This window comes from Chlorocebus sabaeus, chromosome 8, assembly GCF_047675955.1.
Source record: "Chlorocebus sabaeus isolate Y175 chromosome 8, mChlSab1.0.hap1, whole genome shotgun sequence".
NCBI lineage: Eukaryota > Metazoa > Chordata > Mammalia > Primates > Cercopithecidae > Chlorocebus > Chlorocebus sabaeus.
Window position 1 is genome coordinate 77,905,072 of NC_132911.1, and position 19,153 is coordinate 77,924,224.

Sequence of the window (19,153 nt, forward strand, 5' to 3'; positions counted from 1 at the left end):
GTCAGGTTATAACAGCAGAGTTAGAACTGGAGAAAAAAGTTACAGGAGCTGACTAAAGAGTTAAAAGAGAGTTATTACCCAAGTCGAGCAAAAATATATAGCTTCTGAAGGGGAGAAAGAAGAGCTGATGTAATGATGCATGACCTGCAAATCATGTAGCAGGATACCACAAACTCTGAACTTCCGAGATAAGAGTTTGAGAAACTCCAAGAGGAAAACTCTACCCCAAGAAATGAAATCATTATTTCATTATTATTATTATTATTATTATTATTATTATTATTATTATTTTGAGACAGAGTCTCACTCTGTCGCCCAGGCTGGAGTGCAGTGGTGCCATCTTGGCTCACTGCAAGCTCCGCCTCCCGGGTTCACGCCATTCTCCTGCCTCAGCCTCCAGAGTAGCTGGGACTACAGGCGCCCGCCACCACGCCCGGCTAATTTTTTGTATTTTTTTTTTTTTTTTTTTTTTTTTTTTTAGTAGAGACGAGGTTTCACCATGTTAGCCAGGATGGTCTGGATCTCCCGACCTCATGATCCGCTGGCCTCGGCCTCCCAAAGTGCTGGGATTACAGGCGTGAGCCACGGCGCCCAGCCCCTAATTTTGTATTTTTAGTAGTGATGGGGTTTCTCCACGTAGGTCAGACTGGTCTCAAACTCCCAATCTCAGGTGATCTACCTGCCTCGCCCTCCCAAAGTGCTGGGATTACAGGCGTGAGCCACCACACCTGGCCCAGTGTATTTTTAATATTAAAGCTCAATCTTTAAAAGACACAAATAATTCCCTTCTTATTGTAGTCAACTTGATTACACACAAAATGTCTTTCATAAATCCATTATTTGTGATCTTTTACAATCTGCACAGACCTTAAATGACATGCTTAGAATTTCTGCATTTTCCAATACTTCCTCTTTTTTTTTTTTTTTTGGCAGAGTCTTGCTCTGTTGCCCAGGGTGGAGTGCAGTGGCGCGATCTTGGCTCACTGGAAGCTCCACCTCCCAGGTATACGCCATTCTCCTGCCTCAGCCTCCCGAGAAACTGGGACTACAGGTGTCTGCCACCACGCCTGGCCAATTTTTTTGTATTTTCAGTAGAGACGGGGTTTCACCCTCTTAGTCAGGATGGTCTGGACCTCCTGAGCTCGTGATCCACCCGCCTCCGCTTCCCAAAGTGCTGGGATTACAGGCGTGAGTCACCGCACCCGGCCCCAATACTTCGTCTTTTCTAAATAACTAGTCATTTTACTTTAGGACAAAAACTGACCACATAAGATTCTTTCTCATACAAAATTATCTTCTTTTCTTTTTAACCTTCCTTGCCCAAAATACTTTTTCCTACCTATAACTTTCTTTACATTTCCCTCCTACTTAACTGGTTTCTTTCTATCTTGTTTCTATTCCTTTCCTAAGCCCATAGTTTGAAACAACTTTTAAACAAACTCTGATTTGAAAAGAGAATTAGTTTTCTCAACAAAGAACACAGTTTTGGCCGGGCGTAGTGGCTCACGCCTGTAATCCCAGCACTTTGGGAGGCCAAGGCAGGTGGATCACTTGAGGTCAGGAGTTCGAGACCAGCCTGGCCAACATAGCAAAACCCTGTCTGCACAAAAAATACAAAAATTAGCTGGGCATGGTGGCAGGTGCCTGTAATTCCAGCTAGTTGGGAAGCTGAGGCAGGAGAAGCGCCTGGACCTGGGAGGCAGAAGTTGCAGTGAGCTGTGATCATACAACTCTACTCCAGTCTGGGCAACAAAGCAACACTTCATCTCAAGAAACAACAACAACAACAACAAAACAGTTTTTAATGGCTTTCTTATAAGTTTTATAATTAAAAACACATCTGGCCAGGTGCAGTGGCTCACGTCTGTAATCCCAACACTTTAGGAGGCTGAGGCAGGTGGATCACTAGAGGTCAGGAGTTCAAGACCAGCCTGGCCAACGTGATGAAACGCCGTGTCTACTAAAAATACAAAATTAGCCAGGCACGGTGGCAGGCGCCTGTAGTCCCAGCTATTCAGGAAGCTGAGCAAGGAGAATCATTTGAACCTGAGAGGTGGAGGCTGCAGTGAGCCAAGATCATGCCACTGGACTCCATTCTTGGTGACAGAAAGAGACTCTGACTCAAAAAAAAATCTAATTTTGTTGGTAAACTTTATATACAGAATTTTATATATATATTTAAAAATATATATTTAAATATATTTATATATAAATATAAAATATTTATATATTATTTATTTTATAAATAAAATATATAAATATATATTTAAAAATATATAATTCTGTATATATAATACACACAGACACATACAAATGTATATATACATATACGAATTTTTAATTCTTAGTAACCTCAGTTTCTAGCAATAATTTTTTTTTTTTTTTTTTTGAGATGGAGTCTCACTCTGTCACCCAGGCTAGAGTGCAGTGGCATGATCTCAGCTCACTGCAACCTCTGCCTCCTGGGTTCAAGCAATTGTCCTACTTCAGCCTCCTGAGTAGCTGAGATTACAGGTGCCTGCCACCACACCAGCTACGTTTTTTTTTTCTAGCAAGAGATTTTGAACTGTCACATATCAGTATTTCACAGATGAGAACCATTTCATAATTTTTATTTTTATTTATTTATTTATTTTTTTGAGACAGAGTTTTACTCTTGCCACCTAGGCTGAAGTGCAGTGGCGTGAGCTTGGCTCACTGCAGCCTCTGCCTCCCAGGTTCAAACGATTCTCCTGCCTTAACCTCCCAAATAGGTGGGATTACAGGCATGCGCCATCATGCCTGGCTAACTTTTGTATCTTTAGTAGAGACGGGGTGTCACTGTGTTGGTCAGGCTGATCTCGAACTCCTGACCTCAGGTGATCTGCCCACCTCAGCCTCCCAAAGTGCTGGGATTACAGACGTAAGCCACCATGCCTGGCCCCATTTCATACTTTTTAGAAACATGTTTCCCAACTGGGCATAATGGCTCATTCTTATAATCCCAGCACTGTGGGAGGACAAGGTGGGAGGATTGCTTAAAGTCAGGAGTTTAAGACCAGGCTGGATAACAAAGTGAGACCCCATCTTTACAAAAAATTAAAAAATTAGCCAGGCATGGTGGCACATTCCTTAGTCTCAGCTACTCAGGAGGCTAAGTAGGAGGACTGCTTGAGCTCCCAAACTTGGAAATGATCTGGATATTTATGAGTACTTATTACTTAATTTAACATAACATTCAAGTTACATGGAAATTTTATTTATTAACATTTACATTTACCTAATTAATCGATTTGTAATTGTTGTAACAATTATAACTAGATTAGTTATGAAAACTGATATATTAGATAAAACTAGTCATCATTTCAAGTTGTTTCCCTGTTAACCATTTTTTATAGAATGTGACTATCAGGTGTTCACTTAAGAACCTTAAATTTAAATATATAGGTATTTTGCCTACAACTCAGAAGATACAGTTCTTTTATTTTTCTTTCTTTCTTTTTTATTTTTTTGAGATGGAGTTTTGCCCTTATTGCCCATGCTGGCGTGCAATGGCATGATCTCGCCTCACTGCAACCTCTGCCTCCTGGGTTCAAGTGATTCTCCTGTCTTCGCCTCCTGAGTAGCTGGGATTACTGGAAAGTGTCACCATGCCCGGCTAATTTTGTATTTTTAGTAGAGACGGGGTTTCTCCATGTTGGTCAGGCTGGTCTCGAACTCCCGACCTCAGGTGATCCACCCGCCTTGGCCTCCCAAAGTGCTGGGATTACAGGTGTGAGCCACTACGCCCGGCCTAATATGGTTTTCATTATGCCAACAATATTGAACAAGACTATTCTGTTTTTAGGTTGAATTTATAGTTTGATAACCTTTGTGACAAACCCTCACTTAAAACATCTAGTGGGCACAAATATAAGACTGTCTGACTAGTAAATCCAGGCAAAAATGTGTTCTGAAAATTCTGAAGACATTTTTATTTTTATTTTACTACCAAATTTAAAATCAGCTTCTTTGTCAAAATTTACTTAAGTCACATTACTAAAAGGCATTGAGTTAATTATTATATATGTTACATGAATGATCATCTAAGCCAATCTGAATAGAATTTCTTAAGGGAACTTTGGTTGATAATGCCATATTTTACCATGTAAACATAACATATAACATAATACATATGCATATACATAAACATAACCTAAACACATATACACACACAAGGCTCTTATAGCTTTCATTTTAGAATTTTAGTCATAAGATAGTAAAACAAACACATGACTTTAAAAAAAGACAGTTGGATCCAAATTACCTTTTGACAAAATGGGACTTGTTCACATGGCTAAGTTTTTATTTGACCTGAAAGGTAATCTAATGAGAGCTGTGAACCAAAATTTTGGGCAAAACAGTTCCCATGGAAGTTTCAATTAAAAACAAACACTTTTTACTCTTTTTACAGTTTCAAATGAGTTTAGGCTTAAATATTTAAATGTTTACATTTTAGTTGAAACTGGCTGAATTGTGTAAGAAAAACAGAATCTCCAGCGGCCTTGAATTTGTACAAATCTGTCTTTTGTTTACTGGTCTGGCTTGCTTGACTAGTCAATGCAGGCAGGGAAACATTTTAGCAGTTTTTTTCCATTGGCTTTTGCTTGTTTTAGCCTCTGTGTGGCAGACAAAACAATGTTTATGCTGGGCAGAGATTTATTATTGCTACTCTGAACTCAAGATTTCAACCTGTTTAATCTAAGATCCTAACTTTTATAAACATTTATCTAGTGTTTTTTTTTTTTTTTTTTTTTTTTTTTTTAGGATAGCAATCCTTCAATTAACTGTTCTATTACCCTAAGCAATTGTTAGGCAAACCTACTTTAACATTTTCAGACGGTCTTCTGGTTGTTGGTTGTCATGGAGTTGTTGTAATTTATAAAGTCATTAATTTAGAAGCCCTTTAAGACTTTTAAGCCAGGCATGGTGGCTCATGTCTGTAATTCCAACACTTTGGGAAGCCAAGGTGAATGGCTCGCTTGAGCCTTGGAGTTCAAGACCAGCCTGGGCAACATGGGGGAGATGCCACTCCACCAAACCAAACAAAAACCAAAAAACAGAAATTAGCTGGGTGTGGTAGCACATATCTGTAGGCCTGGCTACTTGAGAGGCTGAAGTGAGAGGAGAGGATTGCTGGAGCCTGGGAGGTCAAGGCTGTAGTGAGGCATGATCATGCCACTGCACTCCAGCCTGAATGACAGAGTGAGACTACGTCTCCCCCGACAAAAAAATTAAAGTGGCGGGGCACAATGGCTCACTCCTGTAATCTCACCACTTTGGGAGGCCAAGGCAGGCGGGTCTCTCGAGGTCAGGAGTACAATACCAGCCTGGGCAACATGGTGAAACCCTGTCTCTACTAAACATACAAAAATTAGCCAGGCATGGTAGTGCATACCTGTAATTCCAGCTACGTGGGAGGCTGAGGCAGGAGAATCACATGAACCCGGGAGGCAGAGGTTGCACTGAGCCGAGATTGTGCCACTGCACTCCAGCCTGGGAGACTGAGCAAGACGCCATCAAAAAAAAAAAAAAAAAAAAAAATCTTGGCTAGAATGCCATAAGCAGTGAGTTTCACCTCAACAACTGAGGAAGAGTCAGCTCATTCAAAGTAGGCAGAAAAAAAAATAAAGAAATAAAGAGACAGAGAACTTTGAAGGCCTGACATGTTAACTCTATAGTTGCAGGGCTTTCTTTAGAGCTTTCAAATAATGATCATATGAGCTCTGAATTTTCACTGATGTAATTTACTCATCAGTTTTGGTTTTTAGTTTTTGTTTTTTTTTTTTGTTTTTGAGACAGAGTCTTGCTCTGTCGCCCAGGCTGGAGTGCAATGGTGCCATCTCGGCACACTGCAACCTCCACCTCCTGGGTTCAAGTGATTCTCTTGCCTCAGCCTCCTCAGTAGCTGGGATTATAGGCGTGTGCCACCATGCCTGGCTAATTTTTGTATTTTTATTTTTTATTTTTTTTTAGTAGAGACGGGGGCTTCACCATGTTGGTCAGGCTGGTCTCGAACTCCTGACCTTGTGATCCACCCGCCTTGGCCTCCCAAAGTGCTGGGATTACTGTGCCCGGCTTACCCATCAGTTTTAAAATGTGCATGAGAATGAGCTGTAATATAGCAAGCTGAAGTCTCAGAAAACCTAGCATGCCTTAATGTTTGAAAATCCCATCCTATTTCTTATAAGTTCTCAAGAGCAAAGAAAATCCTATAAATCCTTTTAGAGAATGTCAGAAGTTTGGACCAATGTTTTAGATGGTGGCAATCATCCTAGTTGTTTTTAATTAGCCATACTGCACCGACCATTGAGAATGTTTGTTTTTGCTCTTGGGAGATTACTAGAAACAAGGAAGGAAAAAGAGCCAAATGATTTAGAGGCACACATATACCAAAATGAAACAAAATCAGAGCGCTCACAAAAATTTTAACCCAGGCATGCAGATCAAAATATTAAATCAGATGTGCAGGTAGAAACAAAAATAAATTTACCAGAAATGACATATGTCAGAGACAGAATGTAAATTCTGTAAACAGAGTATTCGGATAAGAACTTTTGTCTGTTTTTGTTTGTTTGTTTGTTTGTTTGTTTGTTTGTTTTTGAGAGAGTCTCACTCTGTCACCCAGGCTAAAGTACAATGGTGCATCTCGGCTCACTGCAATCTCTGCCTCCTGGGTTTAAGAGATTCTCCTGCATCGGCCTCCTGTGTAGCTGGGATTAGTGGCATGCACCATCACACCTGGCTAATTTTTGTATTTTCAGTAGAAATGGGGTTTCACCATGTTGGCCAGGCTGGTCTCGAACTCCTGACCTCAAGTGATCCACCTGCCTCGGCCTCCCAAGGTACTGGGATTATAGGTGTGAGCCACAGTGCCCCACCAACTTTTGTCTTTATACCAGAATGGATTTGCCAGAAAACACAAAAAGTCTTTAATCATACCAGGAGAAATATTCAGGCTGCTTTATATCCAAAACAAATCCAGAATGAAGTCAAAGTGCTTCTACTAAAAAAGGAAGGTTTGGCCTGGGAGAAGATTCACCAGGGCAGAAAAGGTGAGCTATGGAAGCAGAGAGCTCAAAGAGCTCAAGTGAGTACTACACACTGATTCCAAGAATTGCTGATTCCTTCTTCTTTTTCTTTGAGCCAGAGTCTCGCTCTGTCACCCAGGCTGCAGTGCAGTGGCACAATCTTGGCTCACTGCAACCTTCTCCTCCTGGGTTCAAATGATTCTCATGCCTCATCCTCCCAAGTAGCTGGGAGGCGTGCACCACCATGCCTGGCTAATTTTTGTATTTTTAGTAGAAATGGGGTTTCTCTGTGTTGGCCAGGCTGGTCTCAAACTCAAGTGTTTCGCCCACCTCAGCCTCCTAAAGTGCTGGGATTACAGGCATAAGCTTCTGTACCAGGCCATCCTTTTTTTTTTTTTTTTTTTTTTTTAAGCTGCAGTCTTTCATTTCATTTTATTTTTTTCTTGTAAATTTTTTGTTTGTTTGTAGAGATTCGCTCTGTTGCCCAGGCTGCTCTCAAACACCTGGGCTCAAGCAATCCTCCCACCTTGGTCCCTCAAAGTGCTGAGATGACAGGTGTGAGACACCACACCAAGTCCTGGTTTTTGTTTGTTTGTTTGTTTGGAGACAGAGTTTCACTCTTGTCACTCAGGTTGGAGTGCAATGGCATAGTCTTGGCTCACTGCAACCTCTGCCTCCCGGGTTCAAGTGATTCTCCTGACTCAGCCTCCCGAGTAGCTGGGATTACAGGCACCCGCCATCATGCCCAGCTAATTTTTTGTATTTTTTTAGTAGAGACGGGGTTTCATCATGTTGGCCAGGCTTGTCTCGAACTCCTGACCTCAGGTGACCCACCTGCCTTGGCCTCTCAAAGTTCTAGGATTACAGGCGTGAGCCACCATGCCCAGCCAATTTAAAAAAAAATCTTTTATAGCACATTTGCACTGCACCTTTTCTATGGTTAGCTAGATTCAGATACACAGACACCTAGTATTGTATTATAATTGCCTACAGTATTCAGTACAGTAACATGCTATATAGGTTTGTAGCCTGGGAGCAATAGGCTGTACGATATAACCTAGGTATGTATGTAGTAGGCGAGACCATCTAGGTTTGTGTAAGTACACTCTATGATATTCACACAACACATTGCCTAACTATACATATCTCAGAGTGTATCCTTGTCATTAAGTGACAGACGACTTACTGTGACTATATTTAAATAAAGTACTTAGAATGGTAAAAATCATGAATTAAGACAAAAAGTAGAATGATGGTTTTCAGGGACCAGGAGGAGTGGGAAACAGAGTTATTTTTTAATGGGAATATTGTTTCGGTTTTGCAAGATTTAAAGAGCTCTGGAGATACAGGGTGGTGATGGTTGCACAATATGAATGTACTTAATACCACAGAACTATACAATTAAAAATGGTTAAGATGGTAAATTTTGTGTTATGTGCATTCGCTGCATATAAAATATTGAAAAAAACCAGTCAAATGATATAATGAAAGAGAAAGATGCATGTACACAGCAACAAACAAGAAAAAATACTTAAATATACACTTCATGAGAAATGTGAAAACCTATATGAGGAAAATGTTAAAACATTCCTGAAAGACACAAAAGTAAGCTTGAACAAATAGCCATTATTTTTTTCTTTTTTGGGGGTGGGGGATAGGGGAGACAGAGTCTTGCGTGGCTTACACACTGAGCCACCACACCCAGTCAATTCTGTTCTTTTTTAACAGGGCCTACCCTCAGGAGAAACTACCTGGTAGTTTCCGTGCCAGAAAGTAAGAAATTGCTCACAAAATGACGAGGACATGCAAAAAGGACCCATGATCCCTCTTCAAGGGATTCCCATTGGCCATATTGAGACGCTTTGGGTATTCAAAGCAATAATAATGGTAATGGATTGCCAGGCGCAGTGGCTCACGCCTGTAATCCCAGCACTTTGGGAGGCCGAGATGGGCGGATCACGAGGTCAGGAGTTTGAGATCAGCCTGGTCAACATGGCGAAACCCTGTCTCTACTAAAGATACAAAAAAATTAACCAAGCCTGGTGGCAGGTGCCTGTAATCCCAGCTACTCGGGAGGCTGAGGCAGGAGAATTGCTTGAACCCAGGAGGCGGGGGCTGCAGTGAGCTGAGATCGCGCCATTGCACTCCACCCCGGGTGATAGGGCGAGACTCTGTCTCAAAAAAAAAAAAAAAAAAAAAAGAAAAAAATGGTAATGGATTATAAAACACTGATTTATAAAAAATTGTAAATCATAGCAAAAATCCAAAAGAAAGAGGAGAGGGGAAAGTTCTTTTTTACAGAAGAATGTTAGCTAATAAATAAAGAAACAATTATAGAATTAGAAAATCACCATTGTGCAAACTCTGATGTAGTACAAAGATCACCAGTGGACATTAATACCATTAGATAAAATGTTGTTGAAGAACAAAATAGTCACAAAGTATCAAAGTATCAGCTCACTGATCACTTATACATTTCAAACCCAGAAACATATCTTTATTAATAGAGAGATCTGGCAAACAGAACGTGACCCAAGTGACCAAACTTAGCATTACTAATGATAGGACTGATATTATGTGCCTCTTGATGGGATATTATACAGCATTGCTTATTTAGTATTCTTTGACTAAAGTTTTAACCTGAATCAATCACGAAGGAGAAATCAGTCAAACCCAGATTGTGAGAGATTTGTAACACAATTGGCCTGGGCTCTTCAAAAATGTCAGTATGAGGCCAGGCACTTTGGGAGGCCAAGGCAGGAGTATTGCCTAAGCTCAGCAATTGGAGGTTGTAGTGTGCCATGATTTTGCCACTGCACTCCAGCTGGGCGACAGCAAGACTCTGTCTCAAAAAAAAAAAAAAAGAAAAGAAAAGAAAGAAAGGCCAGGAGTGGTGGCTCACGCCTGTAATCTCAGCACTTTGGGAGGCTGAGGCGGGCAGATCACTTGAGGCAAGGAGTTCGAAGCCAGTCAGGCCAACATGGTGAAATCCTGTCTCTAGTAAAAATACAAAAATTAGCTAGGCATGATGGTACAGGCCTGTAGTCCCAACTACTCAGGAGGCTGAGGCAGGAGAATCGCTTGAACCTGGGAGGGAGAGGTTGCAGTGAGCCAAGATTGCGTCATTGCACTCCAGCCTGTGTGGCAGAGTGAGGCTCTGTCTCAAAAAAAAAAAGAAAAAGAAAAGAAAAGAGGAAAAAATTCAGTATGATGAAAAAACAAAGATGGAGGATTGCTCTATAATTAAAAGATTTAAGAGACAACCATTAAAGACAATAATTAATCTTCAGTAAATTCCAGTTTAAAAAAATTATTGGGATAATTGGGGAAAGAGTAATGTTGTTGTGTGAAAGTTAAATTACCTTATTGTACCAACAGTACAGTGGTTATAAAGAAAGTCCCAGTCCCTAGTAGAAACAGGTTGACATATTTATGGATGAAGTGTGAGGATTCTGCAATTTGCTGACAAATGATCCATTAAAAATACAAATTTTGTGGCTGGGCATAGTGCCTCAGGCCTGTAATCCCAGCACTTTGGGAGGCTGAGGCGGGTGGATCACCTGAGGTCAGGAGTTGGAGACTAGCCTGGCCAACATGGTGAAACCCCATCTCGACTGAAAATACAAAAATTAGCCAGGCGTGGTGGTGGAAGCCTGTAATCCCAACTACCCAGGAGGCTGACGTAGAAGAATCACTTGAACCCAGGAGGCGGAGGCTGCAGTGAACTGAGATCACACCACTGCACTGTAGCCTGGGTGACAGAGTGAGACTCCGTCTCAGAAAAAAATACAAATTTTGTGAACACATGCACAAATATACGTATTTATATTATATACAATGAGGGATGGAGAAATATATAGAGAAATATATAATTTTTTTTTTTTTTTTGAGAGGAGTCTCATTCTTGTCACCCAGGAGGGAGTGCAATGGCTTGATCTCGGCTCACTGTAACCTCCGCCTCCTGGGTTCAAGCGATTCTCCTGCCTCAGCCTCCCAAGTTGCTGGGATTACAGGCGCCACCACACCCGGCTAATTTTTGTATTTTTAGTAGCGACAAGGTTTCACCATGTTGGCCAGGCTGGTCTCGAACTCCTGACCTCAGGTGATCTGCCCACCTCGGCCTCCCAAAGTGCTGGGATTCACCATGTTGCCAAGGGTGGTCTCAAACTCCTGGGCTCAAGCAATCCATCTGCTTTGGCTTTCCAAAGTGCTGGGATTACCAGTGTGAGCCACGGCACCTGGCCTGATAGTTAATTTCAAGTAGCAATTCTTATAGGCTATAGTACCTAACTTACAATCAAACACTAATTTAGGTGATGCTGTGAAGGTATTTTGTAAACCTAGTTAACATGTATAATCTGTTGACCTTCATAAAATTTACCCTCAGTAATCTGTGTGAGGCCTCATTCAATCAGTTGAAGGCTTTAAGAGCAAAAACAGGTTTTTCCTGGAGAATAATCTCCCTTAAGATTGCAGCATCAACTCCTTCCTGAGTTGCCAGCTTGCCACCCTACCCTCCAGATTTCAGACTTGCCAGCCCCCACACTGCATGAGCCAATTCCTTAAAACATATATGCAGATTGAGAGAGAGAATTATTTCTATATAAAGATACAGATAGATGATAGATATTGATATAGATACAGTCTCTTGGCTCTGTTTTGGAAAATCTTCACTGATAGAATAATATAAATACATATATACATAACAGATACCTATATGTATATATAAAGACAGACATACAGCAAATGTGACAAAATGTTGACTGACACACATAAGTGAAGAGTATTCATTGTACTGTTTTTAACTTTTTTCAAGGTATGAAAATTTTTATAATAAAAAATTGGGAGCAAAGATTAAAAAATGTAATTTAGGCCTGGCGAGGTGGCTCTCGCCTGTAATCCCAGCACTTTTTGGGAAGCCAAAGTGGGAGGATTACCTGAGGTCAGGAATCTGAGACCAGCCTGGCCAACATAGTGAAACCCCAACTCTACTAAAAATACAAAATTAGCCCAGGCGAGGTGGCGGGCGCCTGTAATCCCAGCTACTCCGGAGACTGATGCAGGAGAATAGCTTGAATCCGGGAGGTGGAGGTTGCAGTGAGCCAAGATCATGCTACTGCACTCCAGCCTGGGCGACAGAGCAAGACTCTATCTCAAAAAAAAAAAAAGTAATTTAATAAAGTTGTTCATTAGGGTAATACCGATCAATCAGCTCAGAGGAGACAGAGGGAGAGTCTGTCTCAAAAAAACATTTTTTTTTTGTTAGGATAATACTGATTGATCAGCTCAGAGACTTATCCTAATGAAAATACTAAAATTTAAATGTAAATGAAAACTCCTATAAATACTGACTTTTAAAAAATCAAAAACAAATCAGTCTGGCATCAGAATTCTCCATTGTAACTGGGTTCAGTGACTCACACCTGTAATCCCAGCACTTTGGGGGGCTGAGGCAGGCAGATCACATGAGGTCAGGAGTTCTAGACCAGCCTGGCCAACATGGCGAAACCCCTCTCTACTAAAAACACAAAATTAGCCGGGCATGGTGGCGCATGCCTGTAGTCCCAGCTACTTGGGAGGCTGAGGCACAAGAATTGCTTGAGCCTGGGAGGCAGAGGCTGCAGTGAGCCAACATTGTGCTCTGTACTCCAGCCTGGGGGACAGAGTGAGACACTGACTCAAAAAAAAAAAAAAAAAAAAAAAGAAAAAAAAGAAAAAAAGAAAAAAATTCTCCACTGTCTTACTAGAAAACTGTTAACTAGTATCTAAAAAAATTCTTCAAAGAAAGGATAATGTGACCCCAAATTTAAAACCATCTACGCAAAAGCTCATGGAATTTAGTTTCAGAGCCCTTGTATAACCAACTAAAAAAAGAAAAAACATTTTCTTTGAGACAGAGTCTCGCTGTTGCCCAGGCTAGAGGCAGTGGTGTGATCTTGGCTCACTGCAACCTCCACCTCCTGGTTTCAAGTGATTATCCTGCCATAGTCTCCCAAGTAGCTGGGATTACAAGCGTGCACCACCATGCCTGGCTAATTTTTGTATTTTTGTATTTGTTTTGGAGACGGAGTTTCGTTCTTGTTGCCCAGGCTGGAGTGCAATGGCGCGATCTCCGCTCACTGCAACCTCCGCCTCTCAGGCTCAAGGAATTCTCCCATCTCATCCTCCCGAGTAGCTGGGACTATAGGCGCCCACCATCATGCCTGGCTAAGTTTTGTGTGTTTTAGTAAAGACGAGGTTTCACCACGTTGGCTTGGCTGGTCCTGAACTCCTGATCTTAGGTAATCCACCCACCTTGGCCTCCCAAAGTGCTGGGATTACAGGTGTGAGCCACCTCGCCTGACATTTTTTTGTTTTTAGTAGAGACAGGGTTTCACTTTGTTGGCCAGGCTGCTCTCAAACTCCTGACTTCATGTGATCTGCCCGCCTCCCAAAGTGCAGGGATTACAGGCATGAGCCACTATGCCTGGTCTTCTCATTTGCTTTTATTTGTACATCAATTTCAGCATGTATCACTATTAGCCTTAGATCATAAGTAATTACAATTATGTATGTCTATATCATTGCATAGCTACATTTGCCTGTTTCTCTTAGGGATTGTGGCACACTAGACATTTTTATTTCCCATAAATCCTAGTACAGAGCCTTGTACATAGCCGAGTTGATAAATATTTACTGTCTTTAACTAAGCTGAACCCTAGAGATTGCATATCCATGGGGCTGTGTGATTTAGAGAAAAAGACATGATTGAATATTGGCTCTACCACTTACTCACCTGCTGCGTGACCTTGGCCAAGTCATTTAATTTCTGATTTTGTTTCCTCAACAGCAAAAAATGGGAATAGTTACCTGAGTGTGGTGGCACGTGTCTGTAGTCTGAGCTACTCTGGAGGCTGAGGAAAGATGATTGCCTGAACCCAAGAGTTCGAGGCTGCAGTGGAGCTATGATCATGCCACTCCAGTCTGCCTGCGCAACAGAGTAAGACCCTGTCTCAACAAAGGTGGGTGGGGTAGGGGAATTGTTAAATACCTTCTAGTTTATGATTACATGACATAATATGTATAAAGGTACCTAGCACAGAGTGGTCTCACAGTACAGTTTTTTAAATGGAAAGTTTTCTTAACTACATAAAGGAATATAGAATTAGCACATATTGGCCAGGTGCAGTGGCTCATGCCTGTAATCCCAGCACTTTGGGAGACCGAGGTGGGCGGATCACCAGAGGTCAGGAGTTCAAGATCAGCCTGGCCAACATGGTGAAACTCTGTCTCCACTAAAAATACAAAATTAGCTGGGCATGGTGGCGCATGCCTGTAATCCCAGCTACTCGGGAGGCTGAGGCAGGAGAATTGCTTGAACCGGGGGGTGGAGGTTGCAGTGAGCCGAGATTGCGCCATTGCACTCCAGCTCTGGGCGACAGAGCAAGACTCCGTCTCAAAAAAAAAAAAAAACATACACACACACACATTAAATAATCCAAGCTTCCCAAAAATAAATAATTGGAAAATAAATAAATGCTACGTTACCATCATTTTCTGCCTGATAGAAAAGCATCCTACAGTATTACAGTAGGGGTATTTAATTTAAGATTTTAACCTGGGCCCGGCGTGGTGGCTCACGGCTGTAATCCCAGCACTTTGGGAGGCTGAGGTGGGTGGATCACGAGGTCAGGAGCTTGACACTAGCCTGACTGACATGGTGAAACCCCATCTCTACTAAAAATATAAAAATTAGCCAGGCATGGTGGTGGGCACCTGTAATCCCAGCTACTGGGAAGGCTGAGGCAGGAGAATTGCTTGAATCCGGGAAGTGGAGGTTGCAGTGAGCTGAGATCGCGCCACTGCACTCCAGCCTGGGCTGCAGAGAGAGACTCGTCTCAAAAAAAAAAAAAAAAAAGAAAGAAAAAGAAAGACAAAAAGCCCCCAGATCAAGTGAGCAATCCCACTCCCACTACCTCACTTTCATATCTGCTCCAAGAAGATAATTCTGAAAGAAATAAGAAGGAATGATAGAAACGGGCTGCTACAGGATGCAGGGCCCTCAGTTCCCTAGTGCATGAGAATTGAAGGAGTCCAGATAGAGCCCCCCTCGCACACACTGTAACCTAAGGCAACTCTGCGGTACAGCAGGAAAAGAATGGCCTTTTCAGTCAATGACACTGGGTCGACTGGATATTAATATCAGAAAATAAATCTCAACCAACCTCTAACACCATATAGAAACATTAATTCTAGATGGATTGTAATTCTAAGTGTAAAAGGGAGAACTACACTTTCTAGAAGAAAACATAAGAGAATAGCTCTGTGACCTTCAGGTGAACAAAGATGTCTTAAGCAGAACAAAGGAAGCCCTAAACAGAAAGAAAAACAATTATTTATTTTTATTTATTTGTTTTTCTTGAGATGGAGTTTTGCTCTTGTTGCCCAGGCTGAAGTACAGTGATACCATCTCGGGTCACTGCAACCTCCACCTCCTGGGTTCAAGCGATTCTCCTGCCTCAGCCTCCCAAGTAGCTGGGATTACAGGCACGTACCACCACACTTGGCTAATTTTGTAATTTTTTTTAGTAGAGATGGTGTTTCTCCATGTTGGTCAGGCTGGTCTCAAACTCCAGACCTCAGGTGATCTGCCACCTCGGCCTCCCAAAGTGCTAGGATTACAGGCATAAGCCACTGTGCCTGGCCTTAAAAAAAATTTATTTATTTTTATTATTATTTTTTGAGATGGAGTCTCACTATGTCACCAAGGCTGGAGTTCAGTGGCCCCATCTCGGGTCACTGCAACCTCTGCCTCCCAGGTTCAAGCGATTCTCCTGCCTCGGCCTCCCATGCAGTTGAGATTACAGGCACGCCATCACCATGACTGGCTAATTTTTGCATTTTTAGTAGAGATGGGTTTTCACCAGGTTGGCCAGGCTGGTCTCAAACTCCTGACCTTCGGTGATCTGCCTGTCTTGACCCCCCAAATTGTTGGGATTACCGGCATGAGCCACCATGCCAAGCCTGAAAAAAAAAATAATCTGAATGATCTTATAATTAAGAACTTTTGTTCACAAAAATTCAACATTAACAGAGTGAAAGCCAAACCACAGACTGATAGAATATATTTTAATACATATAGCAAAAATATATATATATATATATAAAGAAGTCCTATAAACCAACAAGAAAGAGACAGGCAACCCAACAGAAAACCAGGAAAAAGGTCTGGTGCAGTGGCTCATGCCTGTAATCCCAGCACTTCGGGAGGCCAAGGCCAGCGATTGGATCGCTTGAGCTCAGGAGTTTGAGACCAGCCTGGGCAACATAGTGAGATGCCCCATCTCTACAAAAAATACAAAAGTTAGCCGGGTGTAGTGGCGTGCATCTGTGTGCCCAGCTACTTGGGAGGTCGAGGTGGGAGGATTGCTTGAGCCCAGGAGGCGGAGGTTGCAGAGATCACAGCACTGCATTCCAGCCTGGGAGACAGGAGACACTGCCAAAAAAAAAAAGCTGAACATATGCATTCCCTGTGAATCAGCAATTTTACTTCTGGGTATTTCTGGGTATTTCCACAAAATGCATATAATTTGAGCACCAAACGTCATGTACAAAAATGTTCACAGTAGCTTTATGCATAACAGCTCAAAACTGGAAACAACCTAAATGTCTATCAACAGTAGAATTGATAAATTTGTCTCTCTCACACACACACACGCACGGACACACACACGGACACACACACACAATGGAATACTTCACAGCAGTGCAAAAAAAACTATTTCTAAATGCCACAGAGATGAATCTCACAAACAACGCTGAGCAAAAATGCCAGAAGTGGCTGGGCATGGGGGCTCATGCTTGTAATCCCAGCATTTTGGGAGGCCAAGGCAGTCAGATTGCTTGAAGCCAGGAGTTTGAGACCAAATTTGGGCAGCAAGGTGAGACCCTGTCTCTACAAAAAATACAAAAATTAGCCAGGTGTGGTGGTAGGTGCCTGTAGTCCCAGCTACTCAGGAGGCTGAGGTGGGAGGATCACCTGAGCCTGGGAGGTCAAGGCTGCAGTGAGTCATGATTGCGCCGCTGCACTCCAGCCTGGGTGACAGAGTGAGATCCTGTCTCCAAGAAAAAAAAAAAAAAAGGTGGGGGGGGGAGAGCATTCAGCTGCTTGATACCAAAGTTTCTCTCCTATGTCAAATACAGTTCACCCCTTGTAGGCTTGCACTTCTGAAAAAAAAAAAAAAAAAGGCTACTGACTAAAATAATGCAATGATTCTTGTTGTAATAAATAATGCACTAGCCATACCCCCACAGAGGAGCAACTCAATGTCTTGTCAATTATCGAATTTTTTTGTTTTTCTTTTTTTTTTTTTTTTTTGAGATAGAGTCTTGCTCTGTTTCCCTGCCTGCAGTGCAGTGGCACCACATCTGTTCACTGCAACCTTCGCCTCCTGAGTAGCGGTGATTACAGGTTTGCACCACCACACCCAGCTAATTTTTATATTTTTAGTAAAGACGGAGTTTCACCATGTTGGTCAGGCTGGACTCAAATTCCTGACCTCCGGTGATCCGCCCACCCCGGCCTCCCAAAGTGCTGGGATTACAGGCTTGAACCACCTCGCCCGGCCAATTATTAAATTTTAAAAAATTATTTATTTTTTTGGACAGGGTCTCACTCTGTTGCCCAGGCTGGAGCATAGTGGTGCAATAATGGCTTACTTCAGCCTCAACCTCACCTTAGTGATTCTCCTACCTTAGCCCCCTAAGTAGCTGGGGCTCTCCCTGCAGGGTAATGAGCTCACTCTGCAGGTAACTCCAGGTAAGCGTGTTCCTGCTTCTTCACTCCAAGAAGATGGTAGCAGATTTAGCCGTTGAGGAGAGTCACTGGGGTTGGGAAAATGAGTCCTGTTTAACTTTTGAGGTTCCCACTCTTTTCTCCATCAATGTGCCATATTTTACATGGCAAGCGTCAACTCAATGGACACTTTAATTCAGCTTCTTATTTGATTAAACTTCAAGTTTGCTTTTTCAATTATCAGAAAGCTGTTTGTGGCTGAAGAAGAGTACTAGAAATTTTCTAGGAAGATTCTGACTGTGCCCGGCAATAAGACTCAGAGATTTAAGGTTGTACTCTTTCTTTAATCCATGCAATACCATTAAAAGCAACCATTTCACTTCTCAGGCTATAAATTATGAAAGTTAATTCTTCACATTTTCCATCCTGGGTTTTTTTTTTTTTTTTTTCATTAAATAAGCGTTTAATTGAAGCAAGATCAGCCACACCACGTGGGAGATGGAGTTATTACTCAAATCAACCTCGCTGAAGGCTCAAAGGTTAGAGGTTTTTGAAAAACAGTTTGATGGGCAGCTGGCTAGTGTATGGGTGCTACTGATTGGTTGGGGATGCAATCATAGGGGTGTGAAAAATGGTCCTCATGCACTGAGTCTGCTTCTGGGTGGAAGCCACAGGACCAGTGGAGTCAGAGGTCCAGGTTGGGCCATCCGGTTGTTAGAAATGCAAAAGCCGGAAAAGACATCTCCAAAGACCAATCTTCATTTCCTCAATGGTGATGTTATCTACAGGAGTAATTGGGGGAGTTGCAAATCTATGACCCCCAGAATAATGACTGAATTCAGGCCACTTTCATTCACCTAACTTGGTGGCCTTTTATTAGTTTCATGAGGGCAGTTTAGTTTTGGGGGGGATGATGATTTTTTTTTTCTTAAACTTTTAAGTTCAGGGGTACATGTGCAGGATGTGCACACAGGTAAGTATGTACCATGGTGGTTTGCTGTACAGATCATCCCAATACCTAGGTATTAAGCCCAGCATCCATTAGCTATTCTTCCTGATGCTCTCCCTCCCCCACCCCCATCCTGTTTTATTTATTTATGTTATTATTATTTTTTTGAGATAGGGTCTTGCTCTGTCGCCCAGACTGGAGGCTGGAGTACAGTGGCACAATCTCTGCTCACTGCAACCTCTGCCTCCTGGGCTTAAGCAATTCTCCCACCTCAGGCTCCAAGTAGCTGGGATTACCGGGGTGTGCCACCACGCTCAGCTAATTTTTGTGTTTTTTGTAGACAGGGTTTCGCCATGTTGCCCAGGCTGGTCTCGAACGCCT